Source organism: Sorex fumeus, unplaced genomic scaffold, assembly GCF_029834395.1.
Source record: "Sorex fumeus unplaced genomic scaffold, SorFum_2.1 ptg000131l, whole genome shotgun sequence".
Taxonomy (NCBI): Eukaryota; Metazoa; Chordata; class Mammalia; order Eulipotyphla; family Soricidae; genus Sorex; species Sorex fumeus.
The window spans coordinates 10,832,240-10,855,394 of NW_026606188.1; positions in this window are offsets into that span (position 1 = coordinate 10,832,240).

A 23,155-nucleotide genomic window follows, 5' to 3' on the forward strand; every position below is an offset into this window, starting at 1 on the left:
CAGAATCCAGAAAATATTTTATTTAAGCGAAGGAAAAAGAGAGCAGCAAAGGAATGAGAAAGAAACCTTTTAAAGAAACCTTTTAAAGAAATGAAGAATGGATGAGCGCTTCTTTATTAAGTTAAAGGAGATGGGCCAATTAATGAGAGATGAGGATGCTGAGATGCTCTCTTCTGTGTTGGGTCATATAGATTACCTGGCAATCTTGGTGGCCGGGAGAGCGTGGGTCATCTAGGTTATCAAGTACTAGGCAGGTCCACCCTTGAGATTCCCTACCAATAAGCCCATTACTGAAGGGCCATACACCAATCGCACCTGCCTATCCCCCCTTTGTCCCGATCACTCTCCCCTCTTCGACAGGTAGCTCCAGCAAGGGAAGAGGGACAAAGAAATCATCAGGCTAATTGCTGCTAGAAGTGGTCAAAGGTTCTGGAGGCAGCTAGATATCCCTCAAAAAGGCTTCTGTCCAGGACCCTCTGTAGGAGTCAGATAAAGTGTCCAACCAGGCGGCATCTGCATCTGTAACTTAAGGATTTGGGACAAGAGACCAGTTTTGTTGAAGATTTTAAGAGGCTTAAGCCAAATATTTTAATGTGGGTAATAAATGGAAACACCCCAAAACTTATGTAACGCTCACTGCCACACCCCAAGTCCGGAATTAGTTCTTTGTTTGGTCCCTTGATTGGCTGGATCAGAGCCAGTAGGTGAGAGTATTTGCTGCCTTGTCATGTGACCTAAAGTGAGGAAAAAGATGCGACTCTCTCTTCAGAAGGGAGAGAAAAAAATGAGACCTCAGGGCTATGGGGGGTCCTTTGCCTTTTGAAGGAGCATTCTTTTCTGTAAGGCAATTGCAGATGAGTGAGGTTTTAATCATGTGACATTTTTTTGTTGCTTACTAACTACCTCTCTGAAAAGAGCACCATTTTGACATATAAATGAGAAAACTAAAATAAAAAGAAAGCCAGGGGACTAGATTCATTTCATCAAGAAAGATGCAGTTTCAAATCCAGCTATCATGAATTCAAACTTGAGCTTTTCGGCTGCTGACACGTATAGATAGGATTGCCTTGGGGTTTAAACTACTTAGCACATAAAAAAATGAAAGAGGAGAAAGCTGAATTGTTTATTCTTGCTATAAAAATAATCCATTTTAAACAGAGGGTAGCCTCTGTGTAAGATAAACAGACAGTCTAGAGTTCCTTCTGTAGCTGACCCTAGGTACTTGTCACCGCCACTCCTCCGGAGAGCAAGAGAAGCCGCCTAGCTGAGCGTAAACACAAGGGTTCTTATCCTGGTTCTGCCATGCTCCTAGGCCTCTCAAGGGAAACCTATTGAATAGCTGTGAATTTCGATATTGTCATAAAATACAAAGAAAATTAGACCAGTCTTTCAGAACTAAAAGTCAGAATTAAGGACATGGAAAAAAATATTCCAGCATTGATTGGGACCAATGAGAAGATTAAGCTGGGATTTCTGGTGTGCTTTCCACTGACCTGGGATTGGAATGTCTCATCTGCATGATGTGTCCTTTGGAGAGCTCACCCAGAAAGGAAATGAGCAGGTCCAGCTCCAAGGTGGAATGCCTTCCCTAGCAAAGAGGAGACGTAAGCCTCTTCTTCACCTTGGGTCAAAATGGGCTGTTTGGTTAGTCACCCATGCTGACACCATGTCTTTCCCAGGTGGCTATGGCTGTCTTTGCCCTCAACAGGATTTTGTGAAACACCATAATCTGACTAGAGGCCCCCAATCTATCAGCAAATCTCAACTAGCTGTCCATTTTTGGTACTTTAGTATTCTAAATAATGTAAACAATCACTTAAAGCTTTATGTAGGAGTACTTCTATCTTTTGTATAAACTATTTATACAACTCAAAATTTGAACTCTAAATTTCCTGAAAGATAGAGACTAATAGTTAGAATCTTCTAAATGTAAAGAGTGTTACTACATTCAAACCTAAAGTTTTTAAGTTTATCTTTCAGGAAATATTCTTCAGTAATAAGACAGTAGAAAAATCAGAATGGCTTTCCCACAGGGTCCAACTTCCTGAATCTCATTATTTTCCAAAAGAGCTAATAGTCAAATAAGTACTAGGAATAAACCAGAAAACCATGGAATGTATCAATTTTTATTCTCAGGGGTGAGCAGCATCAGTGTTTATTCTATATCTATGCCATTATGGAAAAGTATGGGAGATGTTTCCAGAATCAAGGTGATGGAAGAAAATCTGACGTAAGCAGCAGAGATAATATAGTGGGCAAGGTGCTGGCCTTGAGCAGAGCTGAACTTCTGATCCCCAGAACATATATAGCCCTGAGCCCCATCAGGAGTAATCCCTGAGTGGAGAACTAGATGGAAACCTGAGCCTTACTTTGTGTGGCCTAAAGCACTCCACTTGCAACATAAAAACTATCTAAATCTTGTACCCCTAAAATACATAAACATTCAAATTCATGTAAATCAATGTTTTCTTATTAAGGAAACAATGATTTTTAAAAGAACCCTTAAATAGGAAAAGAGAGAGGTAAAGGGGGGAATTTGGGGATTGGGAAGAGAGAGAGAGAGAGAGAGAGAGAGAGAGAGAGAGAGAGAGAGAGAGAGAGAAAGAGGAATACATCTCAATGTATAAATGATTGTTATATTTTAAATATGGGGTCATGTGTGAAGCTGATGACTGTTGTGTAAACCTGAAGAACAAATGAGTAATACTCTACATCACCTACTTATCAAAAGTATCACACATTTGTTTGGTTTCTAACATACTTGTTTTTATTCTCTTATATTCAGGCTTAAATGGCTCCAGATTGAAACAAAACAACCCCCACACACTTATCTCTTATTGTGGTGGGAAGGTGCTTGGTGGTAGGATTGGTATTGAAATATTATCTGTAATGAACTATTGTGAACTACTTTTGTGAAAATAAAATATACATATAAAAATGGTAAGATACCATGCATATAATAATTTGACACCACACCCTCTCCCTGAGTGTCCACTTTCCTCCACCATTGTCCCAGGGTCTCCTCCCATTCTCTTCCAACCTCCCTTTCCCTTTCTTATAGCAATTTCTTACTAAAGTAAGTTCCCAGTTTCTATTGCCTTTGAGCATCTGTCATTCCCCCACTCTGTTTCTTTGCATTCCACATATGAGAGAGATTATTCAGTGTCTGTCCTACTTCTGACTAGCTTCACTCAGCACAATACTCTCCAGATCCATCCATATTACAGCAAATCGCACAGTTTCACCTTTCCTTATAGCCATATCCTATTCTGCTTATATGCATATGTGTATATACACCACAGTTTCTTTACTCAGTCATCTGTTCTAGGATACTTGGGTGGTTTACATATTTTGACTATTGTTAATAGTGCTGCAGTGAACATAGAAGTGCAAATATCTTATATAAGTAGATGTTTTGGACTCAGGGTAGATGCCAAGAAGAGAAATTTCTGTGTCATAAGGGAACTTGACTCCAAATTTTGTGAGAAGTGTTCATGTTGTTTTCCAAAAAGGCTGGATGAGCCAACATTCCAGTGTGAATGAGTGTCCATTTTCCCTCCATATCCTCTCTAATACTGATTGTTTCTATTGTTTACAGGTTCTACTGGTATGAAATGGTAGCTTGTTGTTTTTAATTTACATTTCCCTGATGAAAAGTGATGAGAGAATTTTTTTCCATATACCTTATGTATGCTTTGAAAGTGTTTCTGTTCATCTCACTTTGCTTCCTCAGTTTTTGATGTAGTTGGTTGCTTTATTCTTGTAAAGTTCTAACAATGCTTTATGTATCAGATGAGTGGTAGATAAATAGTTTCTTCCACTTTTTAGGATAATTTTTATTCCGCTCTTAATTTCTTTTGTGGTGCAGAAGATCCTTAGTTTGATGCAGTCCCAGTTGTTTATATTTGCTTCAATTTTCTGGGCAAATGACATAAATTATTTAAGATACCTCTACCTTCGATGTCATAGAGTGTTCTACCAATCTTTTATTTATATAATTATAATTTATAAAGGCCTAATATCTAGGTATGAAATACATTTTAATTTTTTAATTTACTTTTGTATGTTTTGTATCATATTTTGCACATGGCCAACCAGTTACCCAAAAATCATTTTTTAAATTTTTTAATTGAATCAACATGAGAGCATTTACAATGTTTTTTGTTTAATCTCAGTTACACAATGATTAAACACCCGTGTCTTCACCAGTGCACATTTTCCGCCACTAAAAACCTCAGAATACCCCCAATCTCACACCCTCCCCCTACCTGTGTGGCAGACGATTTCCACATAACTCTCTCTCTACTTTGATTACATTCAGTATTTCGACACCAGAACCACCTTTGTTATTTGGGACTATACCCCAACACTCAAATCTGCTGAACAGGCAATAGTAGACAATTTGTTTTCTATTGTTGATTATGAATTTGATAGATGTTATGTGGCTGCCATTGAGGCCTCAAGATTTTGGAATTCTGAAGTTTTAATAATTAAATCTGGAGGAATTTCTGCCGCTGAGTTCCAAGATTTGTTTCTGAGTCTCTGAGATCATGGCCATTAAGCAGCTCAATCAGCAGCCAGAGGACTTGTTCATGTGCGGCAACATGGGGTCTCATAGGGACAGAGGGGAAAGGGCCGGCTCCGACCCCATCCCATAAGGCCCAGTGTTTCTCATCACTATGGGCCCCTACCTGGATGTCCATAGGCCTCTGTAAGATGGTGGTGACCATGCCGCCAGGGGGAACAGACCAAGGCAAATCTATTCCCACCTGGGGTGGCCCAGTGCCAGAAACCTTAGTCTGGATGCATTTTTGCCAAAAGCCACTGAGTTCCAAGATTTGTTTCTGAGTCTCTGGCATCATGGCCAATAAGCAGTTCAATCAGCAGCCAGACGGTTGCTTTGTGAGCAGCAAATCTGGGTCTTTTACAGGCAGGGGGGAAAGGGCCAGCTCCCAAAAAACATTTTCAAAAGATGCTTTTCTTACTCCCCGTGATGCTTTTTGTTCCTTTATTGAAAGAATAACTGTCTATGAATTTGAGAATCTTTCTCTGGACTCTCAATTTTATTCCATTGGTCTGAAACTCTGTTTTTATTCTAATACCACACTGTTTTGATTACTACAACTTTATAGTACAGTTTGAAGTTGGGGGAAAGGAAACCTTCAACTTTTATTTTTTCCCAGAATTGCTTTAACTATGAGGCTAGGGGACACTTTATTTTAATGACTTTTCAGAGGGTTTTATCTATGTCTTTGAAAATGTTGGGTATTTTCATAGAGCCTGCTTTGGGAAGGATTATTATTTTGAGAAGTCCATTTTTTTTCCTGTTTTCTTTTATTCCTTTTAGTAATGATTTAAAGTAGAGGGCTTTGTTTTTTATAAATCTTTCATCCTTTTGTTATGCTGATGCCCAGATTCATTTTATTTTTATTTTTCTCTGATTCACAATTATAAATGGTATTTTATAAAACATTCTCTATTCCATTTTATTATTTGCATAGATAAAAGCCCTGGATTTCTGCATGTCAATTTTATATCCTGCCACTCTACTATATAATTATATTGTTTCTAGAAGATTCTTTGTAATATTTCTAAGTATTAGTAACAGGCTATCAGCAAATAGTGAGAGTTTGGCTCCATATTTTTCCAATATGAATTCGTTCAACTTCTCTTTCTTGCCTAATTGCTATGGTAAGGGCATTTAGTATTTTATTGACTAGCAGTTGTAACAATGGCCAATCTTGTCTTCTGACTACTATCAGAGGGAAAACTTTTAGTTTTTCATCACTGAGTACAATGTTTACTGTGGGCTTGTGGTAAATGACCTTAATTGACTATACTAAGGAAAGTTCCTTCAAATTCCATTTTATTGAGAGTTTTTGTCATCAGTTGGTGTTGTATTTTGTCTAGTGTGTTCTCTGCAGCTATTGACATAATTTTAATGTCATATAAAATGATGAATTTTACCAAACTAGGCTGTACTATTCTTGACCTATAGTCCAGGAATTACAATCTTAAATCTTTTTAAAGGGGAAAAAGCTAAAAGACAGCTGCCTGACACTAGTTTGCTGGAAGCATATTCAAGCTGGTTTCATTTTAAACATAGTAAATTGGGCAATAGTTTATGATATCTAATTTTAAAAAAATGAAAAGTAATGAAATGAAAAAAGCACTTAACTTGTAGGTGACCAGCCTGGTTCAATCCTCTCAGCCTCATTATGCTCTCCCAAACCCACTAGCACTGATTCCTAAGCGCAGAGCCAGGAGTAAGCACTGAGCACTGCCATGTGTGGTCCAAACTAATCCCGCCTCCTTAAAAAAGAAGAAGGAAATATGGTAGATGGGCTGAGGAATTAAAGGGCCAGAGCACATACTTTGTATATGGGAGTTCATGGTTTGTTCTCCAGCACCTCATCTTCGGGAACAGGTCTAAAGCACTGTGCCAGAGTGGCCAGAGCACTTCCAAATGGGCCTCCCCTAAAAAAACGCAAATTATAAAAAACTAATATGCAGAAATAATTAACAAAATAAATATAGCTCTATTCTCTGAGAACTTTGTTCTAGAGTGAAGGATGAAATGATCTGCAGAAAATCTTGAAAAATTCGAAGAGTAACTGGCATGCAAACGTTTGTTTCTACTAAGGTGAATGATGTTGAATCAGAGAAGGAAGTATTCAAGATACATTTTTCAAAAGGATGCTGAAACCTACTTTGAGGGAAGGATGTGGGAGTTTGTAAAGTGAATATTATTGAAAGCTATCTCATGGTGTGGTTGTACTGCATGAAGACTTGGTGAACTATGTGACTTCCTGATATGCCTCTGAGCACAGAGGCTGAGAAATTTGACACCAAGCTTTCAGTCCACAGTTCTTCATTTAATGATTCCCTAGAAAAACATTTGCCCTGTGTCTTCTATATGCCAGTTTCTATGAGAAGCTGGGGGATGAGCAATAATCAGTTGAGTGCAGTCAGACAAAGTTCCTGAACCACACATGTTCCCCTGGAGAGTAGAAGGGTCTGGAGATGATGGAATAAAAAGGTGCTGGAGGTCCCAGTTCCTGTAAGCATGTTCTCCCACTCTGCTATGCAGCTTCCTTTCTTTGTCTCTTCCCTCCTTCCTCTGTTGAGCCCAGCCTTGTCTTGCACTTCTTTGTTCCAAACTCCCTCACTTTCTGCCTCCCCCTGGGTTGCATACATGTTTCACAGAGAACGTTGTATCTCTTTAAATATGTTCTTAATAAATGGTAGTTCCTAACCTTTTCATTGTATGAAAAGGAATTACATTTTCAAGGATGTTTATTTCTACAAATTAATAGTTGCTCATGATACTGTATAGAAAATAAGGCAAAATGAACAGGTATATTCAGCCCAAATATGGGAGGCTGCTGATGAGATGGATGGTCATCGGTACTCTTTAAATCAAACCCCTATAAACTGCATTCTTATGAAGTCAGCCTTCTATTCCTCTTCATCTTCAGGTGCCAAAGCTAAGTGCCAGAGGGCCAGAGTTCCATCGATCATCTGCTTGAGTGCCCCATCCCAATTCTCCACAGTGTCCTAGATTCCTGTTCTCATGTATTTTACTTCTTCCATGAGAAGATCCTTAAGATGTATGTGTCTACCATTGAACTTGAAATTATCTCAAGGGAACTAAGATGTATAGGGCAATAACAAAGGTGTTGCTGAAATTCTGTTCACCCCTCGCCTTTTCAACTACCACCCGCTTCAAACTACACATAAACATAGCCTAGGTCTATACCACTTGAATGACACATTAAAAATGCAATCAGACATCTGGAAGTATCCATGGATCCAAGTGTTTGGCATTATGTAGACAAATACATGGATGCAGGCCAGTTTGTTAACATGCTGCAGACAGTCGACAAAGATTTCTCATTACCCAAAATACTCCACAAAGGACAAAATAGCTTCACCCAACCTTTCCTTTAAAGAGTACATAAAAAGTGATTTTGAGAAAAGATAAAGAAGGCTTGTCTTCCCGTGTAATATCAGATACTGGCCTAGAATAAATGCTTTGGGTCGTTGGATAGGTAAAATTATCTGCTTCTAAATTTCAGTGTCTGGCATCTCTCCAAGGAGCCGACCTCATGAGACTATTCCCTGGAAGGCTTTGCTTCTCTCCCTCCACTTTTTCTGTTACCCAGGCAAGTGCATATTGAACTGGTCCTGCATGTACAGGCTTCTTAAAAATAAAAAATAAAGCTGTAAATAAAAGTTCATTCACATTAACTTTTAAATTTTCTACATTCGGTTGAAATTAACCCTATTTGCAGAATAAAACTGACAAACCCATACAGACTTTTAACACCCCATTAATCTTACTTTGTTGGACTGGAAATACACCAGCCAAAAACTGGAAATTTGATTAGCTGTGCATTAGCTATCTCACTAGTATGGCATTTTAAAATATTTTCCAGATATACAAAGACCTGTTGGTATTTTTCAAGGTCTATGTGGGGTCAGGTAAAATTGAAGGGAAAAAAAAAGAAAATCCTTTCTTATAAAATTGTTTTACTTTACTACTAAAAAATTGATTTTTCCCCAAGGAATTTTTTTTCACTGATAAATAATAATCTTGGAGAGAACTATGCAGTCTAAACTTTGATTTGTGGTAACCTTTTAGCTCAAGGCATTTTTCCTCCACTAATCCTCTAGATTTATCAGGATCCAGTAATTTTTCCCCCACTGGCAATTTGATGATAATTCTCAGTTTTACACAATACTCTGGGGGTTTCAGAAAATCCTTGTGATGGACATGAATCCAATTGGAGGCATTTTGAAATGGATAGTCAATTTATTGGATTAGCTGATAAGGTGATGAAAATCTCTTCTAATCAGATGGATATCTTTAATGAATCAAAAATGAATCAAAAAAGGCTTTTTCATCCATCTCCACTCATTAAAGCCTTTGTAAATCTCATGGAATGACTTAATGGGACATTTTATGTTCTTTTCTTCTTTTGTGATTTTTAAACAGCTTAGCAAATTGTTCATAGAGAAATCTGTATTACAGCATAAATGCTTCAATTCAGAAGCTAATGCAGCCCCTTCGCTCACAAGGAGTAGGCCAACCAAGCCGAAATCAGGAGGACACCAAAGCTAATCTATTTTAGATTCTCTCAGAGGCCAGAAAAATAAGTTGTAATGCACAAGGGCATTTTCTCCTGGAGGTTGCACCTGAGATTTCCATCTCTTCTCTCATCTCCACATTAAGCAAAAAAGAAAAGAAGCATGGCCTGAGGCAAAGCAAGGCCTTTCCCTCTAAACTCCTGAATAGTGTCACAGTTGGTGAAAAGCAGCTGATTTAACAGAGTGACTTACAACAGTTATATTCACCTGAGAATTTTTTCAGCTTCTCAGCAAAATGGCTGGACAGTTAAAGGTATATACCCACTTCAGATCTCCTATTTTTATACCAATACTAATTTGCTAACTATTGTCCTCTTACAGTGTAACCGCTAATAAAATCAACACCCATTTCCATTGTACTAGAACTCAAATTAGTATCTATCTATGGGATAGTAGATTTTTGTTCTATCTTTGTGAAAACCTGAAATGTATCCTTTCTGACACCACTTCTTCATTGCAATGTCCTAAGGAGTTCACAGCTCAGTAAGCAACCTTCAGATTTTTAACAGGTGTCTGAATTAACTTCAAATGGGAACAGGAAGACAAAGGGAAACTTAAGCGCATTTCTAGGTGTCAGTTCATTGCCCAGAGCACAAGGTTCACTACTACTTGTGTGAGGGTCTTAATTTTATTTGGAGCCAGTTTCATAACGCGGTACTTTCTTTGTATTCTCCTCACTCCCACTCAACATAGTGGAGCAAGCACCACCTTTCCTTTAGCACCATCCCACTCTTCCTCAGTGACAAAATCACCGAATACCAGACTAGAGCTGATGCCTATTTTTAATCACAAAAAGGTATATGACTATTCTCTTGTAATACAAAAACATCCATCAATCATATGACATTTTGAACATGTGTCATTCTAAAATTCACCAAGTTTTAAGGTGAGTTCCATTTAAGCCTGAGTCTTTTGTTAGAACTGAAATTGTATCATGCCAGAAAGCACAGTTTTTAACTTTGCAAATGCCTTTGAAAGTTGGCTATGTGAGACTTAATAAAAAATCACAAATGAAATGACTCACATTTGTTATTTCTCTTCCATCAATACCTAGCCAAAATTATTGTACTTTGCTAATAGCCTTTTGGTTGCATTACTTGCATTGTTCTTCATACTGATTTTCTGATTGAACTTTTACCATTTCTTTACTCACACATTTTCCTTGAGAGCAGCTATGTGAACCTTAGTGAGGGGTTTCCCATAGTATCTTCATCTTGAATGTAATCTCTGGGGAATAATTTCCTGTGGGAAGTAACTGTAGGAGTATCTCATTGTTCTATGGAAAAGTTAGAGCAGCTGCAAACTTTAAAACAGGAATGTCTGTGGAGAAAAATGTCAAACTAGGGACATCCTTAACTTTCCCTGAATAAACATAGCCATCATTTCCTTAAGCTCATACAAATAGGAATTTGTTAACGAAGCTTAACGTCTCAAAAACAAGTCTGATACCATTAAACAGAAATTCAATAGTATTTTTTTTCTCAGCACTATGGAAGATGCTATTAAGTACAATTTATCATGTTCAGGTAAAAGTGATGAATGAGGTGTGCATTTTCCTGCCTTTTCCTTTTAGATTTTTAAAGCACCGATAGCATACCAAAAACAAATACTTTCTGAGTTTCTCATGACAAAATTGAGAGATTCTTGTCCCATTATGTTGAATGGGATGGGGAGAAGACAAAGGAAATACTGCATTACTGAAACTGGCTCCAAATAAAATTGAAAGCTTAATTCAAAATTGAAAACAAAACTTATGCAGATCCTTTTGTGTTAGGATCATTGGACCTCCTTATTCTTTCTCCAAAAGCCAAAGAGGAGGACAAGTTGCACTGTCTCAGAGAGACTTGCCTAAAAGTTTTGGGTAAGATAGACTATACCTCAAGGACAGCTGACAAGAGAATTTGCACATGATTTTGGAACCAAAATGTTTGCATCCCACTCTTCCTAAACACATTTCTCATTTTCTTATTTTATAAAAACAGCGTCTTCTGGGCTAGAGAGATGGTGTGGCAGGTAAGAAACTGACTGTATACTCAGTCAGCCTGAATGCAAAGTCTGACACCACATATGGTGACCCTGCACCATCTATCACTAGGTACACGGTGCAGGGTCACCATAAGCATAGAGCCAGGAGTAAGCCCTAAGCAATGCACCAGGTATAGCCCAACCCCTGACACCACCCCAAAAGGAAGAGAACAGTTTCTTGGGACTTTGAAAACAAGATGGTTACTTAAGGATATGAGTTTAGTCTTTTCTGAGCTGGTTTCCTAGAATGCCTCTTTTTTTCTTTTATTAGAATCACCATTTTATTTTATTCTACTTTATTTTATTTTTATTAGTGAGACACCATGAGGTACAGTTGTAGACTTACAAATTTTTGTGCTTGGGTTTCAGTTATACAATAATTGAGTACCCATCCCTCCACTGGTGCCCATTCCCCACCTCCATTGCTCCCAACATCCTTTCCACTCCCCACCCCCCCATCCCACCCCACCCCTGTGGCAGGGAATTCCCTTTTGTTCTCTCTCTCCTTTTGGATGCTGTGGTTTGCAAAAGAGGCATTGAGTGGCTATCATGTTTGGTCTATATAGAATCCCTCTTTTTTTGACCTGACATCATGTCTTTGATCAGCCAGGAAGCAACATGGGAGAAGGGTCATCATAATGACACGATAGTCATTCATATATACATATATATGTATATATACATATGTACATATACGGTTCCACAATGAAATAGAGCCCATCATATTCAATTGGCAGTTTTGCCTAACCAATGTTGCCGTTGTCCCAAAATTCCAAAGGACATTGGACCACCGTCTCTTTCGTGCAAAATTCTACCTCACAGAACGGGGAGAAAAGAATGCAAAGTTTAAGAAGAGAACTCCCAGAACGACCACCAACTGGGAGCTCTTTGGCTCTGTTGAGGCAACATGGGAAGATGCAGTCATTGACAACATTGATGAGGAATATGATCGAATGAGTCAGCATCTCCATGATTGTGCGAGGAATGCCAAGAGAGAGATAAAAGGTAAAAAAAAAGGTAAAGGCCCTCCCGTTGATCGTCGATTTGCTCGAGCGGGCCCAGTAACGTCTCCATTGGAGACTTTGTTGTTACTGTGTCTGCCATATCGAATACTCTCGGTAGCTTGCCGGGCTCTCCGAGAGGGGCGGAGGAATCGAACTCGGGTCGGCCATGTTGGTTTCTCTTCAGATCGTATAAAGAGAGAGATAATCAGAAAAAAAGCCTTTCTTTGAACACTCTTGAACTTATTCGCCAACCTGGCTTGGCACATGCCTCAGGCAACTGCAAATGAACGTCCGAGCTGGCAAAACATTGCAGAGAAGCGACCAAAGATGACCTCAAAGACAGGAGAGCAGTGGTGCTGGTAGATGTGGCAGAAGCCGGGAAAATCATTCGTAATGCCCACCTGTACTTCCCCAACTACAAGATCAAAATAACTCCCCTCCAACATCCTGATGGATCTATCACATCTTCCAAAAGGGCAATGGAGAAGATTATTCATGACTTCTACTCAGATCTCTTTAATAGTCACGTCCACTTGCCCACATACCACATACCATACGATGGATATATCGTTCCCTTCAGAAATTCAACACGCCATCTCATCGGTAAAGAAACAAAGAGCACCTGGCCCAGACAAGATCAGACCTGAACACCTGAAGAACTTACCATCAGTACTCATCAATACACTGGCTCAGCTCTTCACATGCTACCTGTCTGAATGCAAGGTTCCATCCCAATGGAAAATCAGCAGGACTGTACTACTATACAAAAAGGGAGACATCCACGACATTGGCAACTATTACCCAATCTGCCTATTGTCTGTCATCTACAAACCGTTCACTTGAGTCATCCTAAATAGGATTGGCAGAACACTAGATGAAGGACAACCATGGGAACAAGCCGGGTTCCGAAAAGGATTCAGTACCATCAACCATATCCACACGATTATTAAGCTCATTGAGGTTTCTCAGGAGTTCAAGATGCCGCTCTGTCTAATGTTCATTGATTTAAAGAAGGCTTTTGATTCTGTTGAGACGGAAGCGGTCATTGAAGCCCTAGCCAATCAGGGCATACAAACTCAATACATCAGGATCCTCCATGAGCTCTACTACGGATTCACTACCAGGATCTCACCATTCTACAGAGAAGTAATCATCCATATCAAGAGAGGGGTTCGGCAGGGTGATACCATTTCACCAAAACTCTTCAGTGCCACCCTCGAGAACATCATGCGACGACTGGAATGGGAAAGCATGGGAGTGAAGATAGATGGTCGGCAACTACACCACCTCTGCTTTGCTGATGACATCGTTCTAATAACACCAAACATCAGCCACGCAGCACAAATGCTGACCAACTTCGACCGTGAGTGTGGAAATGTAGGACTACAGCTGAATCTTACAAAATGAACAAAGTTTACTAGAAACAGCCTCGTTCCTGACACTCCATTCGCTCTCAATGGAACCACCATCTCCGAATGCAACAGTTATATATACCTAGGTTGAGAACTCAACATGATGAATGACCTGGCACCTGAGTTACGCAGGAGGAAGAGAGCATCTTGGAATGCCTTCAAGAGCATTGAAGAAATAACTAAGAGGACAAAGAACCTCCAGCTACGAGCACATCTCTTCGATTCCACTGTTCTTCCTGCATTAACATATGCCTCAGAGACCTGGGCCCTATGAAAACAGGATGAGAACGCTATTTGGGTCTTTCAAAGAGAAATCGAAAGAGCTATGCTTGGAGTATCACGCTTCACTCAAATGAGAGATAGAATCCAGAGTTCTTATCTCCATCAACGCTCAAGAATCAGGGATGCTGTCTCATTTGCCAAGGCATCAAAAATCAGATGGTCTGGACACGTAATAAGGTTTACAGTCAACCGCTGGACTAGAGGCATTACTGACTGGATTCCACGGGACATCAAAAGATCGCGTGGACGCCCACCTACAAGATGGTCAGACTTCTTTGTCAAGACCCTGAATGCTCTGCATGTTCCTTGAACGAACAGATGTCATTGGGCTATGCTAGCACGCAACAGGGATGAATGGAGACATTACTGGCACCCGCTCGAGTAAATCGATGAATAAGGGGGGATCAAGTGATCAAGTGATATATATATATATATATATATATATATATATATATATACATATATACGTATATATATATGGGCTGGAGAAATAGGACAGCAGAGAGGGCACTGACCTTGCCAACAACTGACCTAGGTTCAATCCCTGCCACCACATAGGATCCTCCAAGTCCAACCAGGAGTGATGCTTGAGCTCAGGGCCAGGAATAAGATACCTGCGCTCCCCAAAGCAAAGCAGAACAAAAAAATAAGTAAATAAATAAGTTCAATTGTACATGTATATATACATGTACTGATACATTCTTCAAGTTTTCTTATTAAAACATTTTGTAAGATAAATTTTACTTAGTTCTTTTGTTCATAATATTTAAAAATAATGCTTATTTAGCCACCATTTTCTCTGTTCTTGGTAAATTAAATAATAGCACCAAATTTCTAGCCCTGGAACTTCTATACTGAACCTCAAATTGTGAGTCCTCTAATAACAAACTTTCTATAATTAGTCTTATATAAGCTCGTACTCACTTACTATACAGTTATTTCAAATAAGCACCCCAGAATGTTTAAGAAGCTGTTCTTATCTCAAATAGCAATGCAAGCAGATAGATTAAACATAAGTAGAGATAAACATATTATTTATCCGCTAAATTTTTAAATTATTTTGAGTTCTTTGTTGTTGGAATTATGTTCATGTTGTCATTTCTTGCTAAAATTTGGAAAAAGTCAAACTATTCTAAATGTGCTGTTATTTTTCCAATTTTCAGATCTGGGGGATGTATTTCATTTCTGGATAATATACTATAGTACTCAATTTTTTTTTCCTGAAGAAGAAAGAAAACTGTCAATAAAATGGTTGGACTAAGAAGTTTTACATTTTTTTAATTTTTTTTATTAGTGAAACATCATGAGGTACAGTTATAGACTTACAAATTTTTGTGCTTGGTTTTCAGTTATACAAAGATCAAGTACCCATCCATCCACCAGCGCCCATCCTCCACCACCACAGGACCCAGCATCCCTCCCACCCCCACCCCCCATCCCACCCTGCCTCTGTGGCAGGGCATTCCCTTTTGTTTTCTCTCTCTCCTTTTGGGTACTGTGGTTTGCAAGAGAGGCATTGAGTGGCAATCATGTTTGGTCTACAGTCTACTTTCTGCATGCTTCTACCATCCTGGGAGGATCCTCCCAACACCCTTTATTTGGTGCTCCCTTCTCTGTCTGAGCTTCCTTTTCCCCTAGCACGTGTGGATGGCCTCCAAGTCATGGAGCAAAATTCCTGGTACTAATCTCGGCCACTCCTGGGTGTTAGTCTCCCATTTTGTTACTTTATGTTCCCCAGATGAATGCAATCTTTCTGTGTCTATCCCATTCTTTCTGACTCATTTCGCTTAACATGATATTTTCCATGTAGTACCGCTTGTATGTAAATTTCATGACTTCATCTTTTCTAACAGCTAGTACTCCATTGTGTAAATGTACCAGAGATTCTTTAACCAGACATCTGTTCTTGGCCACTCAGGTTTTTTCCAACTTCTGGCTATTATAAAGAGTGCTGCAATAAACAAACAAGTCCAGATGTCACTTCGACTATACTTTTTTTGCCTCTCTGGGATATATTCCCAGGAGTGGTATTGCTGGATCAAATAGGAGCTCAATTTCTAATTTTTTGAGAATCGTCCATACTGTTTTCCAAAAGGGTTGGACCAGTTGGCATTCCCACCAGCAGTGAAGGAGTGTCCCTTTCTCGCCACATCCGTGCCAGCACCAGTTGCTTTTGTTCTTTTGGATGTGGGCCAGTCTCTGTGGTGTGAAATGATATCCCATTGTTGTTTTGATCTGCAGCTCCCTGATTATTAGTGATGTAGAGCATTTTCTCATGTGCCTTTTTGCCATTCGGATATCTTCTTTGCGAAAGTTTCTGTTCACTTCCTCACCCCATTTTTTGATGGGGTTGGGTGTTTTCTTCTTGTGGAGTTCAACTAGTACCTTGTATATCCTTGTTATCAACCCCTTGTCAGATGTGTATTTGGCAAATATCCTTTCCCAATCTGTAGACTGTCTTTGTATTTTGGTCACTGTTTCTTTTGAGGTGCAGAAGCTTCTTAGTTTAAGATAGTCCCATTTGTCTATTTCTGTTTTCACTTGCTTAGCCAGTGGCGTGACATCTTTGAAGATACCATTAGCTTCAATATTATGGAGGGTTTTGCCTATTTTGTCTTCAATGAACTTTATGGATTCTGGTCTGATGTTGTGGTCATTAATCCATTTTGATCATACTTTTGTGCATGGCGTTAGGCAGAGATCTGAGCCCACTTTTTTGCATGCAGCCATGCAGTTTTGCCAGCACAATTTATTAAAGAGTCTTTCCCTGTTCCACTTCAGTTTTCTTGCCCCTGTATGGAAGATTAGATGATCATATTCTTGTTTAACAAAAACACATTAAGAGAAAGATCCTGGGAAATAATCTAAGAAACTGCAAATAGTCTACAAATTCTAATTTTTTCTCTCAATTTTATTTTATTTTTATAAGGTTGTTCACAGAATTTATTACATTCAATATTCCAACACCAATTCCACCACCTTAACATCTTTCCAACACCAAACATAATTTCGAATTTTCCCACCACCACCCAAGCCAGCCCCCAAAACAGGTCCTAAATAATTTATTTTGTATGACTTGTTATGAATAACACTCAAAAATGATCCAAAAACTTTTTCTTAGAGGGAAATGCGTGAAGATTGTTGTATCTCACCCTAGAGCCATCAATCCCTTGAATAAGAGATCACTAACATGTTACATGTTGAACCTTGTGTGCTAATATTTATTTTTGGATTCAGATCAGTTGCTTTCTACCATCACACGACCAAATGTGGTGTGCTACTCTCTGTACATCAGTGAAGCAGAATATGAAATCTCATGTGACCACAAATGCTGCTGTGTGCTTGAGGGATTCTAAACTAATTCTTATTTGTCTACCCAGTTCACTATATCCCTACCTAAGTCCATAAAATATGACCATATTTTCATTTTGAAAGGAACAACATTAAATATTTTTTTAAAATATAGGAAGGAGATACTATACAAATCAGTATGCTGAATGCTGTGTTACAACGTAGACTAGGAACAATTAAAAGAATATGTGTTAAGTATGATAAGAACAGTTGAAGTAACACATAGAGAGTTAAAATGTGAACATAATGCTTGACCACAGAGGTATAATAAAGGAAACAGGTATAATCATTCTGTACTGAAAGGCCAAATTTAGCCTCATCTTATTTCAGGCCAATGCCTTGAAAACTGGATGATTTTTTGGCTCTTGTAGCTTTGGTCAGTTTCATGTATAGTGTGTCAAAATCTTGGTGTTCCAGAGTCTAGATTAAGCAATTTCAACAAATTAACAACTAGAAAGATGGATTTATACTTTCAGTAGCCCAGTGATGTTTCTTTTGGCATATCATAACTGTAGGTTAAGTTCAGAAAGCAAATGGCATTACTTTTTCTGTGGGCTTCATGCTGCTTGATGCTGGACAAACATAAGGTTACTTGACACTTTTTTCAGCCTGTTACCACTTAGGAATGCTTTGGACTGCAGAGGAAAAGGTTGAATGAAATCTAGATAAATGGTACACGATATAACAAATTTGCAGACAGTGAGAAGGTTTGGGAAAAGAACCTCCCAAAGAGTCATTATAAGAACAAAAATTGCTAAAATATCAATGAACAAAATGGAAAATAGTGTAAAGACAGTTCACTTTGTTTTGAGAAAGATCTCTTTCACGGAAGGAAAAATAGTGCGCAATGTTTCAGTGGTACTGAAATTCCAAAATGCCACGTCTAAATAAAATTGACGAGTTCAACCAAGTACCAACAATTTAAGATCGTACTTTTACTGAAGATTCAAGTACTAAAAACCCAAGGAAGGAGCAAGCTCGGAATGCTGGAGGAAGTTACTTACGTACCTGTACCAAGACTATAGCTGAGCTGCTGCGGGCGCATGCAGAGGCTGGATCCCACTCTCTGCATGCGCCCGTACCAGCTCAGCTATAGTCTTGGCCATCCCCAGTCATAGCGTGGGCATAGAAGCATAGAAGCACGTGGGCAGACCAGAACCCTGAATGTTCAACCCCACATTTCAGGCTGAGTGTTGGCTGGGAATGGTCTCTGGGCTCCAGAGATATCTGCCAATACCCTCAACTTAAAGGAGAAACAAAAATGTATAAAGAGAAAGGGCAAGATAGAGGAAAAGAAAAAAAAACTATTTATACAACTTTGTGAATAAAGTAATTTGAAAATTTATCATTCTTTGGTAATTGTTTCTCTCTGCGGCCTGAGCAATAGTACAGCAGGCAGGGCACTTTCCTGGTAAGCAGAGGACCCTGATTGGATACCAGCACCCACATTTGCTCCCCCCCACACTACCAGGAGTGATCCCTGAGTGCAGAGCTAGGAGTAATATCTCAGTACCACTGACTGTTTCCCTCCTCCAAAATCAAAAACTTGTTTTTTAAGTTTACTTACATCTCTCCAATAAGTGAATAAATGTTAATCAATACTAATAGGAACAATATTCTTTTTCATGTAAAAATGAGGTATAGGCCAAAAATTTGGCTCAAGTGATAAAACAAAAGCCTAGTATGTGGAAGCACTCCCCCATTTGTATCTTCTTACATGCAGTGCTCCTCACTCCCCCAAACCACCTGGTGCCACACTCAGCACCGTGTCCCTGTGCAGGAGCTGAGCACTTGTCTTTCAACTGGGCATCTTCAGGACAAGGAGTACCTGATGAACCCTCCCATACACCCCCAGCACCAGTGGGCATGATACCTACACATTAAGTAGCAGATGAGACAGAGAAATAATATATGAGCTATATTAGATAGATTCTTTCTGCCCAATCAATTTCTAAATAAATAAATTTTCTAAAACCATTCACTATTTATAGATAAATTTGAAAAATAGTTTAAATAAAATTTATTTGGAAGGAGTCAATAAGAAACATCCATGGCCATTTTCTCAGGGTTCATTCCATTCTTGGGAGAGAGGGCTGCTGGTCAGTACTGACAAAGCTGATAACCTGCAGTGAACGAAGAGTTGGATGAAGGACCTAGACTCAGATGAATGATGAAAATGCTTTTATTTCATATTCTTGGTAAAGTTTTAAAGAGTGTCTCTTTCATACCTCAGATACTTCCTCATTAGATGACTACCTGCATCTCAGAAAACAAAGTCATTCATTCATATATATATATACATATATATATACATATATATATAGTCTCTTAGTATCTGTATTGCAAACCATAATGTCCAAAAGTAGAGAGAGAGTGAAGAGGAAATTGTCTTAGTGTCAGGGGGTGGGGGAGAGGAGGGAGGGATACTGGGACACTGGTGTTGGAAAATGTACACTGGCGGAGGAATGGGATTTTGATCATTGTGAGACTGAAAATAAATCATGAAAGCTTTGTGAAAAAAAAAGAAGAAAAAATAAGGACTGGAGCAATAGCACAGTGGGTAGGGCATTTGCCTTGCACGCAGCCGACCTCGGCTCAATCCTGAGTGCAGAGCCAAGAGTAGCCCCTGAGCATCGCTGGGAGTGACCCAAAATTTTTAAAATGTAGACACAATAATAAATATGATATATATGTGTGTATGTGTGTATGTATATCACTGACACTGTCCTCCATATATTTTTTAAAAAATTAAAAGAAACTATTCAAAAGACTAATTTAATTCCATATATTACATTCATTCAGCTTTTCAAAATCAAGTTTAAAATATGTAATTTAGTCTCCTGTGACTCTTAATCCCTTGCACCTAAGATTAGTTCCTGTTTACTTTAGCAAATAAGAAAGATTTAATACAGGTTAAAGGACCTCTGGGTTTATTTTTCCTTTTAAAAAGAATCAATGTCCTGTGGAATCTGAACTATCTTTTAAAAATAACTAGTTATCTCTCAATAGTAAATAATAACAATAATAATGATAGTACAATGGTGGAGTCATGTTCTCTAATTGCAACAACTAGATTAGTCACAGTCAAATAAAAGTTAACAGGTTACAGAGGTCAAACAAATTAAGCTTTCTTTGAGATTTACATCAGCATCTGAGTCTGGTAATTAGGCTCCTAAGAACTATTTTTCAAGTGTCTGGAAAACAGTGATGATTATGTAATGGCTTTCTATTGAGATTATTCTTGTCTAGCATATGGACTATTTCACATCACACTTCACAAGCTTTGATATTCTGACATCTTAATCTAAAGTAGACACTGTTTAAAATCCTATGATCACTAAAGTACTCTAAAATATGAGCTATTTAAATATGTATCTCCTAGCAATTAAGGCTTCTGGGGACAGAGATCAAGACAGGATGGTTAATGAAAAAAAGAAAGCCATACCTGAAGAGGAACATAAGAAAATTAACCTGGACATTTTGTTCCCCTGTAACCTTTCACGTTGCTGTACAATAAACTAATTTAATACAGTAGTTCTTTAATCTTCTTTAAAAGCATGGTGATGGAAAATTTCCTACATAAAAAATTGGATCCTAATATGGTTATTAATCAAATTCAACGTACAACTCAGAATTGCATGAAAGATTGTCAAATTTACAGAGAAAAGGTCAAATTTGTTTACATGGTATGGATAAATTATTTTCCCTTCTTACTACATGGCTTTTCTAAACTCAGACACTGTTTTTAAAGTCTAACAGAAAAGCGAACAGTGGATCATAAAGGGCAGAGGAAATATAAACTCCTTGAGTTAATGCTGTGTCTATTTTAATTAACTAGTCAATTTTAAAAAATTACAAGTTATATACACATCATGTACATTCAGCAGGACTGCAATTACAGAGGCAAAAAAATCACCTTGAAAAAATAGAAATCAGAGAAAATATCCAGACTGTTAAGGCAATAAAGTACCAGTAATGTTGCTTCACTAAATCCCTTTATGGTATTTTCATCTTAATTTATATTTCTTATTCTCAAGAAAAATATGTTGGTGTGACTTGTTTTTGTTTAGATGGGCTTGGGGGCCACACAGGCTTATGCTCTGGGTTACTCCTGGCTTTGTGCTCAGGGTTCACACCTGGCCAAGCTCAGGGGACTCTATTTGGTGGTAGGTATCAAACCCAGGTCAGCCATACCCAAGGCACATATTTTGCCCAATGTACCATTGCTCTGGCTCTGTGTAAATATATTCATTAAATTAAAAATTTCTTCTTATGTAGGAAATAATTTCAGTTTTGCTGATACTTTTCTAAAGCTGTGAGAGCTACCTTAAGAGGATCACTTGTTTTCATGGTTGTTTCTCCAGGAAATAAAAAAAAAGTTCAAGTTAAAAACATTGGCAGTTAAGTAGGGGTGACAGTTCTTCATGTATGCATACAGCCTGAATTTGAAAGTCCTAAGGTTCAAATTACCAATTAAGTAGCTTCAGAAACATACTGAATATATACAAGATTAATTCTGTATTTCATTTTACTTCTCCAAGTATGTTATCTTTTCAGTGGTAAATATTGGCCTCTTTTCAACACACTGCATTTGGCAAGCACTGCAGCATTTTCTCAGTATGCTACTGATGATTAGCAAATCCGTGTTCAACAGCATCACCATGATTTTCACTGGGTCCTTGGTAAATATATATGTATATATATGCATATACATATATACAAATATATATACAAATATATATGTACACACATATATACATATATACAAATATATATGTATATATATACATATACATATCGCTGGAGCGATAGCACAGCAGTAAGGCGTTTGCCTTGCACGCAGCCAACATGGCCGACCCGAGTTCGATTCCTCCGCCCCTCTCGGAGAGCCCGGCAAGCTACCGAGAGTATTCGATATGCCAGACACAGTAACAACAAAGTCTCCAATGGAGACGTTACTGGGCCCGCTCGAGCAAATCGACGAACAACGGGAGGGCCATATAATGTAATTATAAATATATACATATATAGTTTGATGTTTTTCTTCAGAAAAGTGTTAGATGAAAATTTACATAATCAGACAAAAGAAAGATACATGTAAGCCACCTAATATAGAGACAGAGAATGAGTTTAAGTACAACGATTTTATCATGCTGACTCAGCTGTGTTTTCTCCATGACTCCCTACTAATGAAAAGTTGAATGTTATATTACTATGAGATGTGATGTTGCAAGAAACTTCTTAAGTTTAAGGTAGCTTTTAAGGTAGTCCTTCGTTTGGAGTAAATAATGTTCATATCCAAACCTGTAGAATAAATAAATTTCAGGTCACCAACACCAAGTAAAAATACATAAATCATGAATATAATAACAATATATATTTCTATGCAGTGGATACTTATAAAGTATCAAACACTAGGACTTATACTGGTAATAGTGTTCATTAATGCAATTCATGAATATTTTTCTGCATATTCTTGTATAGAAATTGCTGTGCCATCTTCGAGCAGACTGAGATGCCAGGAAAACCAAATTCCATAGCTCAAAAGAAGTGGCAAAGAGACTTGAAGTGCATCCTTCCTGGTTTGGGGCCCTGTACATTTCACTCTCCTCTAATATTCACATTGCTCCATGTTGCTCAGAGGAAGTTGGATTGCCTGGTGGGCCTGGGTCAGAACCTTTAGGCAATCTTGTCATAACCAGTATTCATTTGTTCTGTGTCTGACAAAGTGAAGAGAAAAAGTTAAATTCCTGAATTAAAAAAATTGAATATCCATCAAGATTGAAAGTTTTAAAATAATGGGTTTGTGTCGTGCAGGACGGCTTAGAGGCAAGAGGAGAAAGCAAATTTCTTCTCTACACTTTAAATATAAGCAGAGGAGGGGCTGGAGCAATAGCACAGCGAGTAGGGCATTGACCTTGCACGTGGCCA